The sequence below is a fragment of the Neolamprologus multifasciatus genome, chromosome 13 (genome assembly GCF_963576455.1).
Source record: "Neolamprologus multifasciatus chromosome 13, fNeoMul1.2, whole genome shotgun sequence".
Classification (NCBI taxonomy): domain Eukaryota; kingdom Metazoa; phylum Chordata; class Actinopteri; order Cichliformes; family Cichlidae; genus Neolamprologus; species Neolamprologus multifasciatus.
In genome coordinates this window covers 31,185,797-31,201,213 of record NC_140451.1, presented here as the reverse complement: position 1 = coordinate 31,201,213, position 15,417 = coordinate 31,185,797, and the positions used below count along the sequence as shown (strand labels likewise).

The following is a 15,417-nucleotide window of genomic DNA, read 5'->3' as shown; positions in this document are numbered from 1 at the left end:
TTTGGTCAGTTTCATAGAGAACCTTGTGTCTGTGTTATGTAAAGATCGGTCAAGGATTTTCTTTGTAGTAAGATGAATCGCTTCGCTGGCACCCAGTGGGAGAAAGGCCTTTGAGTTCTTCCAAGTGGATTTTTGCGGTGCTGTGGCAAGACTTAATCATATTAGGTGGACACATTATTGTGACACACTTGCACTGGTTAGATCACTGAGGAGTAGAAGACTAATAGCTCCCTGCTCTTGACATCTGAATCATGGCCTTTATATTTTGTTGACTCTTGATCCCTTTTTTCCCCCCTTCTTTCTTTTTTCCCTTTTTCCTGTTCCAGAATAAGAGCTAACTCTACGCTGCTAGGACATTCCTGACCTGTCCTTCTGATGCTGACTTCCTTTTGATTCCTCAGACCCTTTCTTCTATTTTCTATGTTTTTCTATCCAGATATACTTTTACTTCAAAGGCCTAGGTGATCACTTTGGGATCACTGCCATGATGAAAAATTAAGACTTTGCCAATCAGATGCTTTCCAGATTAGATTAGATGGTGGAACAAAATTTCATGGTATTTTTCACAATTTGATTCATTTTCACAAGATCCATGACACCACTTGCTGAAATGCAGTCCTGAGCTGTAACAGAGCATCTACCATGTTGTACAGATGGTTACAGAGACTCACTGTTGTAGCCCTCTCCTGACCTCTTCTGTACTGATTGACCAGCCAAACAATTTATAAAGTGATTGATCCAAATTTAAGACCTATAACCACTGAATTTCAGTCTAGTTCTTGGGTGATTTACAATATCTCATCTTTATCCCTGTTCCCCTTCCTTAAGAATAACTTTTTGACAGCCTGCAGTACAGCTATGTGCATCTCTCAGGTCCTGTCTGAGGTCTTCACTGTTCATCTGCTGTTAATAGTTTTCTTTCTTTTGTCCAGTTTCTTCAAATGTTTCATTTATTTATCAATGCTATTTATTTTCTTGGTTAAGGATTTGATTATTTCCATGGGGGCAAGGGATAGGATAAGTATAAGACATAAGGCTTCAGCCTATTCCTTTTTCGGTTACTGTTTGAGTACTTTTATGTAAAATTATAATCTGTTGTTGTTGTTGTTGTTGTTGACTGAAATAAAAAATTTCAAATTTCAAAAATTTCAAATTTCAAAAATTTCAATTTCATTGCTAAGTTGTCTTTTATGTGTAGACACAACACTGGTTCATTTGAGTTCTGTGACTTTTATAACAAAACAAATAAACCAAAACCCAGTGATAATTGTTAAGATTCAAGGACTGGACTGAAAGTGAAAAAGCAGCAAATCTCCAAAGAGAAAACTTTAAAAGACATTTAGTAATTTTATAGAACTAAGGGTGGAAAAAGGGTGGGAACATTTGGTTGATTATTTGTTTTGTTTTAATGATTCATAGTCACAAAAACACCTCATACATTTACAAATGTAAGTGTTTAAGGATACATGTATGTCACTTAAATTCAGTTTTGTTAAATATAGTGCATCCGCTTGCACCATCATCCGTACTGGCTTCAGAAGCCATGTTCATTTTCCCTTCAATTTCAATTCTTCTAGTTGTCATGCTGTAATCTTGGTGGTCGCCAGCTGGGACAAATGGCATGCAGAGGATATGTGGTATGTTGAACAGTTCACACAGTGTCATGGGATTAAAGATGCTTAAGATTGGTCACTGGGGGGGATGTGGCTTAGCTAGATGGTAATGTCACAGGCCATGAAAACATCAAAGCAACTTCAGTTACAGCTGTTCTTTTACTGCACCAGACTAAGTGAGTAATATACTAGTTTAGGTTGGCATGGAGACGCCAGTGCTTTCTTTCAGTAGTCCCGCCTCACAACTTGTCATTTGTACTTCTGTACTATTTCTGAAACAGATGAGGGTTGTGAATTGCTGCACCACAACCAACTGTGATAAATTGATTTTTAGTGATAAAGGAAGTGAGCCTTCTGTCTTGTGTTATCACAGAGACAAAGCTGCTGAATCTGGATCAGGATATCCAATATGGATGACTGCACAAGATGGAATTAAAGTGAAAAGTATTTCTTCACTGTAGAAGGAAAACTAAGGTAACAAGGCACCATGTCTTGTTAAACTGTGCTGGAGTGGACAAAGGTGATAGTGAAAGTCAAGAAATATTTACTTTAACCTCCAAGAACCTGGCGTCCACATATGTGGACTAGGGCTGCCACAAACGATTATTTTCATAGTCGACTAGTCACCGATTATTTTTGCGATTAGTCGACTAATCAGATCATCCATTGGACGTAAAACGTACAGTTTATTGCACCAGCAGCATCTGCTCTTATATAACTATCATTAGCTTACAGCTTTAAGTGTTTAAGGTATGTGCTAACTAAAAATAAAGACAAGATGATAGTTTATTAAATTTTAATGAAATTTGCAGATTGTTTCGGTGAAGTTTAATAAACTCCTTGCTATCTAAAATATAACGGGACACCGGAGTAAATTCTCGAGCATCTCACACTTCTGATAATCAGCTGTCTGCTTGAGTTTATTCAGCTGTGTAAAAACTATAACTTTAATCTCAGCCAAACCGATTTACTCAGGAACAAATAAAATACTAAAAAAAGCCAAACAATAACATTTTTAAGTTATCTAAGTGACTTATTTATGTTTAACCGGAGTAGCGAAAGACGACGGTGGGTTTGAAAACAATTTGCCGGGAGTCCGGTGTTCTCACGGCTCTAGTTAGCCTAGCCCCCAGCTAGCTATCGAGCTAGTGGGTAACAGACGTCTCCGAAAACGTCGGAGCGCTTTTGAAAATATGTGGTGTCTTGATAAACTGAGCAGATATTTGAGGTTTACACAGCTACATTCTCGCCTGAAAATATGTTAAACGTTTATTTTGTGACCCAGAAAGAATAATAAGAGTAATATTAAAAGTAACTAGCTGCCGCCATTGTTGGAAACTGAGCTGGGCTGCGCTATGAATTCTGGGACACAGCTTCTTCTTCTTCGGGGTTTAACGGCAGCTGGCATCCTTGTACATGCAGTGCTGCCATCTTCTGTTTCAGTCCGTTATTACACTCTTAAATCCTACTACTTATTCCTGCGTCTTTTGTGATCTTACAAAGCTTTAAATGACGGGTCGACTATTAAATCAGTCGTCGACGATTTTGATAGTCGACGTAATCGTGATTAATCGACTAATCGTGGCTGCCCTAATGTGGACATCACATTTTGGGTTATTTAGACCAAAATACTCAATTTTGCTCTACAAGGGCCTGATAATCTACTTACGAGGACATTATACTGCTACTGTTCTATCAAAATGTTAAATGAATATCCTCATATGTGGCTCTTATTTTTCTTAAAAACTAAAATAAGGTAAAAAAAAAAAAATCTGGTAATTCTTTGTTTTTACATTCATCGGGCCCCAATGAGCCCAAATATCAAAGAGAAATTAAAAATGCTGTGGAAGAGTTTGGGTCTTAGGAGGTTAAAGATTAATAGAGAAAATTAGAAGCATGATAGTAATATTACTACTACTACTACTACTAATTGGATGCATATAATCTGACATGAACAACATGACATATTTTACTGAGTCATTACTTCTTTATCAGATATTAAGCCACTGCAGGAGCAGTGTGTGGGAAAACTACTAGCCTACCTCATTGTCTCTGCATGCTTCCTTTGTTGCAGGAGGTTGCCTGGTTTTGTCTCTATCTCTTGCTTTGACAGCTTCACTGTTTGCAAAGTTCTCACAAAAGAGGTATGGTTACAGCAAGTATTCTTTAGTCCCCGAAGATTTTATACAGAATCCAATGTGATACCAGCAGCATTTTAACATCTGAGAAATTTGAATACCAAAGCACATTTATACCTTTGATTCAACTGCATAACTTTGGTTTTTGTCTTTAAAACATAGGTATGTGCTTAAAAAAAAATCACAAACTGAAGCTGTGAATAATTTTTTTCTCTTTCTAATATCCTAAACATGTATATATGATAAAAAGCCAACCTGTCTCATCGGTAACATAGTGGTTACATGTTCAGGGTTAAGGGATAAACATGTAAAGGTTAAAAACTTTACACTTCATTTACAGATGAGGCTTGATGATGCGTAGGCTTTTACACCCACTGCAAGCAAATGAAAATAAAACATTGAATTAAAGTAACACACAAAAAAAGGCTGGTTCCTTTTCAAACTGCAACATCTAAGGTTAATATGACTTATCCCACTACCTCCATATTAATGAAGCATTATTTAGTTTAATTCTGCTTTTCATTTCAAGTGGGGTGGATAAAACAGCAGCTTACATGGAAATGTCATCACTATGTCAGACGCTGTAACCCTAACCTAACCCTTTACTCATGCTACATGTTAAGTGATTTAATGGTGGCATCATTAAATTTAAATAGTGCCAGTAATCAGGAAAAAAGGATTTTCCTTTTGCATCCTTCAGTATAAAAGATAAGGAGGATCTGGGGACCTGTTCTAATGAGTCTAATGCAGTAGATTGGCAGAGGGAGTGGGAGGGCACTATGATGGAAAGCCAAAATATATTTATGGCTGCCAACCTTGCTGTTTTGTGCTTTTTTCACTGCAGACATAAAAAATATTGATTTCCAAGCATGTAAAACCTACAAATTACATGCGTGCAACTTGCAGTCATATCCAGCAGGGATGTCACAGTTACACAGATTATATCTGCACCTCACTGTACAATTGCTTACATTTTAAAAAATCTAAAATCTGCAGAGTATCAGTTTGGAATAACCAATTTCCACTTCAAAACATTTCTGAAGGCTTTGTTTCATTCCTCCAGCAACATTAGAGCATATAAACAAGAGTAACTTTAGGGAGAGTTGAGTACAAGGTTAACACAGAGGAGATGGATTTCATGCAGGGTTGGGAATTCAGATTTAATTTTCTGATTGGATATGATCATTCGCAGTTCTTCTTGTCGGTATTCAGTTGATATGATATGCACAATGGAAGAAAAACATCATGGTGTCAATACTGACTCGTCTATATCCTAAATTTATCTCTCTTTGTTTTTCTCCTTTGGGACACCTGATGGCATTCGTAAGAAAGATGGAGAGGAGAAGGAGTACGGAAAAAAAATCAGTCTGTGAACAGGACCTGCTCTCCTAAGGGGAAAGAGGACATTCTGTATAGCAAACATTCAGGCAGATCAATTTGATGAGGAGACTGGAAAGCAGTAGAGAGGCACCTTGTCATAGTCAGAAAATCACAAACAGCATCCTTCCCATAAAAAAGCACATAAGCCTATATACAAGCCTTCTTCTACCCACTCATTCGCCTATTGCACACTAACAAGCATACCAAGAAATAAACACATTTGAACTCAAACTGATGTTACAGGAACTAAAAATCTTGTTTTTACCACTATAATGAGAAATAAAATCATGTATGCGACTGTGCTAAAGCAAACATTTATGTGAAGCTATATGCATGTGCGCAGGCGACACAGAGGTATATTAAAGGAGACCAATTTTCTTACTGATGTGCCTTGACATTCAAAAAAGAAGGAGAACCCACAAAATATTGCACACAAGCTTATTAGCTTATTATCATTAAATGTCATGTTTATAGAATAAATTAGTCAACTTATTTATTTTGGTGTAGGCAAGAGCTCCAACCTTCCCATACTGCTAACTAGGGATGGGTATCGTTTAGGTTTTATCTGATACCAGTACCAAACTGGTACTTTTGAAATGGGACCGGTGCTTAAAGAATGGAGAACACAAACTTTGTCCAAAAACCTCTCGTGTTCAGCTGTTTTTTTTGTAAAAAGATAACAATGTTAGCCTTTTCTGCAGCTATAGGGCATATATGGTCTCACTCTTGGCTGGAAGCAGCTTAAACAATGGAAAAAACACAAACTTTGTCCAAAAACCTCTCATGTTTAACTGTTTTCCACTTTTTCTTTGGTCATTTTAGCCTTTTTGTCCAGGGTGAAGGGAGTATCTGCCATCAAACAAGAAGACAGCTGCATGTAGCTATGATGATGTTTGCTAGTTCACCTTACATGCATTAATGTAATAACGTGGTTAGCCTACTCAACGTAAATTACACACGAACAACATTAAGCTACTCACGCAGAGAAGAACGGCTGCTGCTGCATCATCATCCTCATCATTTCTGCTACACTGGCAGGGCTAGGGGCCAGGACTCTCCTCTTCGGGTTTTTGGGGGATGTTGCTAACTCCGGGTCGATAACAGGCACCACACCCGCAGTAGATGTGCTCGGTGTGAGGTCTCGCAGAAAGCTATCAAATACGGCGCATTTCTCGGCTTTTAAAAAAAAAAAACGCTATGCGTCGCCAGGTGTTTCATCAGATTTGAGGTGTTACCTTCTTTGACAGTGTCACAGTATCAGCTTAAAGCACTTGTTGCAGCTGCTGAGTTTGCATATTTTGCTGTGAAGTACAGCCAGACTTTTGACCGCTTCGCCTTGGGCATTTTTCATCTGTAGCTCTGCTCTAAAAGAACGTACGTACCTGGGCCCGCCTACTACGCTTGCAAAGGTAAAATGATTGGCTAGAATCTAAAGTGTATGACAGCTCAGGAAAAAAAAAAGCACCTGAAAAAAGCACCGAAATGTGCGCTGCTTTTCGGTCTGGTTACTACCGTTTATGTCACAACTAGTGCCAGATACCGGTACCCATCCCTACTGCTAACTCACATTTATCCGTCACTACCAGGTTTCTGAAGATAAAAATAATAATGTTATTAACATTAGAACTGGCAATGGGGTCATTAGACCCCATAGAAATGAATGTATAACCCCTGTTGCTGCATGCCAGGTTGCCTAGCAATAAAATTGTTTACACACATGAGCGAGAACTGGTTGTGTTTGTTAAAAACATATGTAGGAGATGTTAGTTAAAGGTGACTAATTACTGGCAGGCTGAGGATGGGATTTTGTGCTGGAGAAGAAAATGTCACAGTGTGACTGAACGGCTGGGAAACCAGGTGAGTTGCTGGCTGTTCTGAGCAGCAGAGTAACGATAGTTGAACTAACCAGAGCAAATAAAAAGTGGACTCCACAACACTGTTTTCTACTATCTTTATATTTAAGCAACCAAAGCCATTTTTCTGCAGTAATTACATTTTTAGATGTGTGATTTTTTTGTAGAGTGTGTTCATTCTAATGTGTATCTTTCATTTACGGTCTGTAATGAAATGATCTAAATCATTGATAAAAATGATAAAACCTGCAAATATTACGTTTAAATACTTGTTTTGTCAAATCTTACTTAAAATTTGAAAGAAAAAAATCAGATGAAAATGACTTTTTGAAGAAATGATTTAATGGTGGTTCTCAGGAGTTCAGAATTCTGGCAATTATGGTGTTAAGCCTTGAGACACACGGTAAACGTTAAAACTCTCTATTTTGCTTTGCTGAATGCGGCGTACTCGTGCTGATCATGTCTTCTTTTTCCTTCGCTAATTCATCAAGTACTGTCCCAGTACCAAGAATTCACCAGAATCAATTTAAGTTCAGAACAGCCTTATCATCTATAATTTATTTATTTAGACTTTTTTTAGACCATTCCTTCAAACTTTCCCCTCATCGTGCTCTTCACCTTTCCGTGTTCAGACACAGTTGATCTTTGCTTCCTGTTTAATTCAGGACAGACACATTCAGGGCTGCATCCTCCTGAGGCCGCATTTGTAGACCGATTACATCACAGCAAGGCCGTCAAAATTCGTAGAATCCTCCGAATGCAGCCGACAAATGCGTCCTCCTTTTCCCCGAATTTGAAGGGTGGGTTGGGTCTGTCCTTCATGGCCCACCATATCCCAGAATTCATAGCGTGGCCCAGCCAAACTCCAATCTTTCTGGGTCACAAAATAAACTTTTAACATATTTTCAGGCGAGAAAGTAGCTGTGTAAACATCAAATATCTGCTCAGTTTATCAAGATATCGCATATTTGCAAAAGTGATTCGACGTTTTGGGAGACGTCTGCTACCCACCAGCTCGATAGCAAGCCGGGAGCTCGAGGGTCACTGAAGCCGCCGAGAACGGCACAACTCCCGGCACATCATTTTCAGATCACCGCGGACTTTCGCTGCTCGGGTTAAACGTAATATATAAGTCACTTAGACAACCTAAAAATGTTATTGTTGGGCTTTTTTCAGTGTTTTATTTGTTCGTGAGTAAATCGGTTTGGCTGAGATTAAAGTGATTAGATTAGATTAGATAAAATAAAACTTTGAGGGTTCCTCCTTGGTTTTTACACAGCTGAATAAACGTCAAACAGAAAACTGATTAAACAGAAGTGTGAGACGGTCGAGAATTTACGCCAGTGTCCTGTTATATTTTAGATAGCAAGGAGCAGACGGCTGAGTTTACTAAACTCCACCGAGACAGCGGTGACGCTAATCAGAAGGCTGGACCGTCCAATTTCCTCAGCCGTTTACTTCCAGCCTACCAGACCTGCAGGATGCAGCCCATGAATTTGGACACGACCAATGATTCAATGATTTTCGATGATTTATAATTGACCACATAACGAGTGATTGTAGGTTAATAGGTACAGAATTATACACGGGGCGGAGATATTGAATTCCAGCCAATTAACAGCTCCCTTTTTCGATCCCAGTTCTGACTATCACCCTCTGTCTCCTACATTTCCAGCACCTGTCTTGTTCTGAATGTTTTGCTGCTCACAGACTTTCACATTCACCTCATGTTCTACCTGCGGCTGACAGCTGACTGACAGTCGACAACCCCTTTTCCAGGGAGTTACCACTTTAGCAAAATCCTGTAACACAGAGATGCAAAAATATCAAACCAAATTCACAGACGCACACACAGTCATACACTGATGCAATAACAGCATTGTTATTGTAAATACTCATCTCATATTTGTACACAAAATATGGAGACGAAATCACACATACAAATAAACGATGTTGGCTCGATGCAAATTAGCGTGCGATTGTTTCGCGTGTGGAAAAATACCCACACACATTGTTGTAGTGGTGCGGGTTCATAAGAGCAAATGCAGTGAAATCTTTGCTGGGCATTTATGTAAAGCTGTGAAACTGTCAGGTTTGTGTTGGAGTTTAAAAACATCACGGAGATCATGATTGGACTGCATTTTACCAGGCTGATAAGGTGCCATAGCTGAGATCCATATTACCATTTAATGTTATTGGATCATGCCCTTGTACGCCTGCTTTCACGTCTGGATTTCAATCCTATTTAATGAATGTACTGAAAGTTGAAATTTTCACGTCTCAGAGTAGAGTTGCTGGATTCACAAATCGAAGGGTTGACAGTGGAAAAGAGTGTTAGAGATAGCAGTAAAAGGGACGTGGCCTTTTATAGTCAGTCATAATGTCACGTGTCGCTAGGCGCCTGTAGATTTATGACCTTTGACTGCTCCGCCGTCCACCATGACAGGATTGTGCAGGGAAGAGGTTGGCCTCAGGTCTTTGGGGCTGACATGTCAAGAAGCTCTATAAGTAATGAAGGCTTCTCTCTCTCTGTGTGTTTGTGTGTGAGAGAGACTGTGTATAGTACAAGTAGCTTGTCATCATCTCCCAGCTTGCTTACCAAACGAGCATGAGTAGAGAGTTCCTCTTAGGTCAAACAGAATCTATTATTCTTATTTTGAGCTCCATATCTAAAATTTCTGAACGGTGCCTTTGCACGATTCCAGATAAAAAAAGATTGTTGTTCAACCCCTCAATTTATCTTCTGTCTGAAACAAGTTGTTTTAGCTCCCTCCCTCCTTTAGACCACCCTCCACTTAAGCTAGCTTCTTATGATTTTGCCTCTCAAATCAGAGAGTTTGAACAGCAAGGCTGCTGTGCTCACACTCAGAGCTGCGTGCTTAAGATTAAGGATATCCCCTGTCTCTGATGACATAGCAAAGCTCAAACAAACAAAACAAAAACTGTCAAACTGTACATAATGTGTATGCAAAATAAACTCTTTATTTTCCCCATCCTATTGAGCTGGACAGGTGTCCTAATGGGAGTAATGTGAATGCAGTTGAACAGGTTAGCTGTAAATGTTAGTTTAGACTCTTTTACATTTTCAGCTTGATACATAAGAAAGTAAAGGTTAAGATGGATTATTGTTTAGGTCATAGTGGAGACACAATGGGGACTGGGGATTGTGTCAGCAAGATGATCTGGTTTAAAAATCTGCCAAATCACACCGATGACCTTTTCTGAATAAGGGACTTAGTCGGACTCATTCAACAGCAGGTTGCAGTGGGTGACTATTGCTCTATTGAGCCTTAATTTACTGATAAGTAACACAAAATCTGGAAATCTATGTGCAATATATATTGAATGTCATCCAGTCAGAGACCAATACCCTCACTGTCTGCTTTGTACATGAATTGCACATTATTTCTGCATTAGCACTGAACCATTTCTAAGTTAGTATCACAAAATTCTTAAATGTGTATTTAATTTCTTATATACTAGTGAGACATACAAACTATGATAAATAATATGCATTTATGTTTGTTTGATACTAAACCTAATGCAGAGCCTACCCGATCTTGGATCCCACAGAGATCATTTATCATGCTAATATTTTACATCTTCACTGCATGCGTCTGGATACTGTAGTTCATTGCAAAAAGAAGGCCTCAGATCAGTACTTGACTTCCTGGTATAACACTCAAACGTGCACCTTTAAGCAGATAACACGTAAGCTTGTTACAGTTTGCTGCTTTATAAACAACCCAAGGTTCGCCTCAGTACTGTAGCCAGGACAAGACTGCTCAAAGGAATACTACCAATATTTAATGCTTTAGTCTTATGATCAACCTATCTCTGTTAATCAGCTAAGTACCACAGGCCTTCATGCTGGCAGTAGTTAAACTGTCACCTACGAAACAACACTTGACCCAGCTGTCTTAGTAAATCATTGGCCAATCTCCAACCTTGCTTTCATCTCAAAAATTCTTGAGAGATCAGTTGAAAAACAACTAACAGATCATCTGCATTGGAATGGCTTATTTGAAGAGTTTCCGTCAGGTTTCAGAGCCCCTCACAGTTTAGACGCAGCTTTCATGAAGGCTACCAATGATCTTCTTGTGGCCTCTGACAGTGGACTCATCTCTGTGCTTGTCCTGCTAGACCTCAGTGCAGCATTTGATACCGTTAACCATAATATTTTAATACAGTAAAGGTACCCATGGGGAATCATATCTGTCTAATAGACTCTAGGTTGTTCATGTAAATGGAGAGTCCTCTTCACGTGCTAAGGTTAATTATGGAGTTCCACAGGGATCTATGCTAGGCCAAATTTTATTGACAATTTTATCACATGCAGATGATGCCCAGCTTTATCTATCATCAAACCCATATAACACACACCAATTAGTTAAACTGTAGGGATATCTTAGGGACATAAAGACCTGGATGAACTCAAACTTTTATTTTATTTTTTTTTAAGTTTTTGTACTTGGCCTTAACAAATGTAGAAATATGGTATCTAACCAGATCCTTTCTCTGGATGGCATTGCCTTGGCCTCCAGTAACACTGGGAGAACTCTTTGATTAGAATATGTCCTTCAATGCATGTATTTAACATGCATTTCTTCTATTTGCACTATATCTCTAAAGTTAGAAATATCCTGTCTCAGAGTGATGCTGAAAAACTAGTTCATGCATTTATTACTTCCTGGCTGGATGACTGGAATTTGTTGTTAACAGAATGTCCCTGAAAAGCCTTCAGTTGATTCAAAAAGCTGCAGCAAAAGTACTGATAGGGACTAGAAAAAGAGAACATATTCCTCCTGTATTGGCTTCTCTTCACTGGCTCCCTGTTAAAATCAAATTTAAAATCCTTCACCTCACACAGAAGGTCTTCCCTCTCAGACTGCGAGCTTACTTGTGGTTTTTAGGATATAAAGTATGAGAGGCAGCACCTTCAGCTTTAACGCCCCTCTTCTGTTTTCGACAAAACGTATAGTTTGGGCTGGATCAGGTGACCCAGAATCCACCTTTAGTTAGGCTGCAATAGACTTAGGGCTGCTGGGACTTCCCATGATGCACTGTTTCTCCTTCTCTTACCCCTTTGTACTATCCATGTGTTTATGCATGTGCTCTGCATTTAATTATGAGTTATTTTTAATCTGGCTCTCTTCCACAGAATATGTTTTGCTTGTCCCCCTTTCCTCACCCCCAACCAGTCATGGCAGATGGCTGCTCATCTCCTTGAGCCTGCTTCTACCAGAGGTTTCTTCCTGTTCAAAGAGCTTCTTCTCTCCACTGTCGCCGAAATGCTTCCTCATAGGGGGTTGTCTGATTGCTGGGCTTTCTCTGTATTATTATAGGGTCTTTACAATATTAACCCTTTAAGACCTACCATAGAACCAAGTCCGCCAGAGCTTATATTATATTTTTACATGCTGTGGAGCCATTTTTGGGAGCATTTCAAGTTGATATACATCAATACAACCATTATAGCCCAGATTTTAATAATATGTATGAATTAAGTGCATAGTAATTACATAAATTGCAAAAAAGTGCAATAAACTACAAAAAAATTGAAAATCGTTTTTTCTTTTTTTAACATATATTTCTAGTTAGAGAAATTTAAGAGGCTTATCCCTCAAAACTGTAAATACAAAAAAGTTGCACAAAATAGTTTCCCACCACAGGAAATTTATTTTGAGTGTCTTCATAGTTTTATTTTTGAAATACACCAATTTTTATATACTGCAGGAAAAACGAAAATAAATATTATTGTGCAAATTTGCAAAAAAGCAGCATATGCATCAAAATAAACTATTTCCAGCAGTGCAATATGAGTCCTAAGCATCCCAGAAACGACACAGAAAGTCAGAAAGTCAAACATAACCTTTAAAAACACCAGTATAGGCTTATTGAGGCCCGGACGGTAAAAAACTACATTTCCGCGAAAATGACGTCACTTCCGGTTTCGGGCAGGTCATGGCGGACATGCGATAGTTCGCGCTGACGTCTATTCCAACATAGGAAGTGTTATGAACAGCTGATCGGATCGGCAAAGCGTGTTTCTGGAATATTATGTTTTTGTTGCTGCAAGTGCTTTTTATGCAGTTTTTGCAAAGCTATATGTGGAAGGAAACTGTGACCGAGGACAAGCTGATGGCATAAGATGTAAGTACAACTCCTCCGGTTTCATATGCAAAAAAAATTATTGCGCTAGCTCACGTGGTTGCAGAGCTACCGAGATTTCAAAATAGTTACGCAAAACAGAGCGTGCCCGCTCCGACCGGTTTTAAAGGGTTAAGCACCTTGAGGTGCCTGTTGTTGTGATGTGGGGCTATATAAATAAAATAAAAGTTCAATTTAAAAAAAATTACTTTGGGGGAAATAAAATTAGAGCTGTAATAACCTGTGAATAAAGATGAAAGAATCATTTGACATCCTTTAATAGAAATGCGCTGCCTCTCTGGCTTTCCTTGATGATTTTGATTCTCTCTGAACTCTGATTGTTTCATCCTGGCCTTCCTTCCTTTCTGTCATATGAAAAATGCAATTACTTTGAATAGCAGACAATTTTAGGTCAGTGAGCTATTTGACACATTTTGTGTCAAATAGCTCATCTATCCATGAATAGTCCACCCATCATCTGGCAGAACACACAACCTGATGGCTTAGAAACACACCTCTTACATTTAGACTCACATCAGAAATCCAAAACACATTTTCCCTTATTTATCCTTCAAGCTCGGATCCTCTACCAGAGGCCTGGGAGTTTGAGGGTCCACAGTATCTTAGCTGTTCCTAGGACAGCGCTCTTCTGGACATAGATCTCTGATGTTATTCCCGGGATTAGGGATGCACCGATACCGATACTGGTATCGGGTATCGGGGCCGATACTGTAAAATGTATGTGTACTCATACTCGTAAAAGTTAACCGATACCATGAACGGATACTAACTTATTTCATTAATCAGAGGGTGACTTGTCATTTCTGTTGTAGTTTTTTAGATTGGCCACTAGGGGGACATCCCGCGCTAAACAGGCACAGGGTTAGGCGAGTGAGACTGGCAGCTCCAGATAAAAAAGAGAAACTGGAGGCTGCTGTAGCTAGGCTAAACAAAATGTCAGCAGTGTGGAACAGCCAACTTTAACTCAGGTTTTGGAAAAGCGATGAAAAATGTCAAGAGAAAATCCACGGGCAGTTTAAATAACAGAGGCTCTGACTCATTTTATCGCTCTGGATGACCAGCCAATGCCGGTCGTGGAAAGCATAGGATTGAACCGTCTTCTCAGCATACTCGAGCCGCGATATGAAATTGGACACTCTGCAATAATTTAAAAGTTTATTTTATTCTCAAACCTAATTTGTATTTATTTTATTCCAAACAGAAGTGTTTATTTATTATTCTGAAAGCTCGAGACAGTGCCAATAGTTCAGTGATATTTTGTTAAATTACAATGTGGAGACTCTGCAATAATTTAACAGAAGTGCTTATTTTTCACTTGAAATATTTTTGTGGTCATTTTTATTACGATTTTATTTTTTATCGGCAGAGAATAAAATAAAACCTGTCTTCCAATTCATTGCATTTGTGTGTGTGTGTGGTAGAAGTATCGGTTTTTGTACTCTGTATCGGCAAGTACTCAGATCCAAGTATCGGTATCGTATCGGTTTGAAAAAATTGGTATCGTTACATCCCTACCTGGGATCTGGATCCACTCACCTAGCTCGGGAGTCACCGAACCTCTGATTACCACTTGTTACCTTCACCCTCCACTTGTTCTTGGGCTCTTCTCTGAGCCCTTGGTACTTCTCCTGCTTCTCATGTTCCTCTTGATGTCGCTGTCAATCGGTGTCACTATGGCCATCTTCTTCTGCTTGTCTCTCTCTCTCTGTACACACACACACAGACACACACACACACACAGAGAGATGCTAAACACTCTTTTAAAAGGAATATCATCAGGTATTAGCGATTTTTAAAGGACAGACTGCCGACTTTCTGCACTGCGGGAGGATTTGTTGATACCCTTTATCCTCAATACTTCGAAATGCACTTATATCACTGTTGGAGAAATGGGGACTTGCTTTATCTGGCCAGAAGCTACACTCACTTCTCAGACATTTCATTTTATTTCAATCACAGCTTATGTGAGAACAGATTCAAAGCCTGCCCCTGACCCAAAAGAGCAGGTCTCAGCATTGACGTCAGTGCGAGCATGAGAGAGACAAAGAGAGAGCAAGTCTTTTGAAATGCCCCTTTGGCATTTCACAGGGATATACTGTAAAAATCTAAGTTACAAAAAAAAGACCTGTCTTCACCAGAAAGTCAAAGTGCTGGTTTTATGTTAAAATATTATATGTCAAACAGTTTGTGAATAGGTATTGTATGACTTTGTAACATGAATCATTCATATTCATGTATCTTTAATCTGCTACCAGAGAGTGT

The 15,417-nt window shown here is 39.0% G+C and overlaps 2 long non-coding RNA genes across 2 annotated transcripts in view; one reads left to right on the top strand and one right to left on the bottom strand.

The window, feature by feature from the left end:
• The window catches only part of LOC146505797 (uncharacterized), a 116,433-nt gene that overhangs the window by 57,383 nt on the left and 43,633 nt on the right, over positions 1-15,417 (top strand). The window lies entirely within an intron of this gene.
• The window catches only part of LOC146505796 (uncharacterized), a 58,574-nt gene continuing 44,175 nt past the window's right edge, over positions 1,019-15,417 (bottom strand). Inside the window, exon 2 of the long non-coding RNA XR_014877691.1 lies at positions 1,019-14,858. This is a non-coding gene — a long non-coding RNA (uncharacterized LOC146505796). The remainder of the gene's footprint in view (positions 14,859-15,417) is intronic.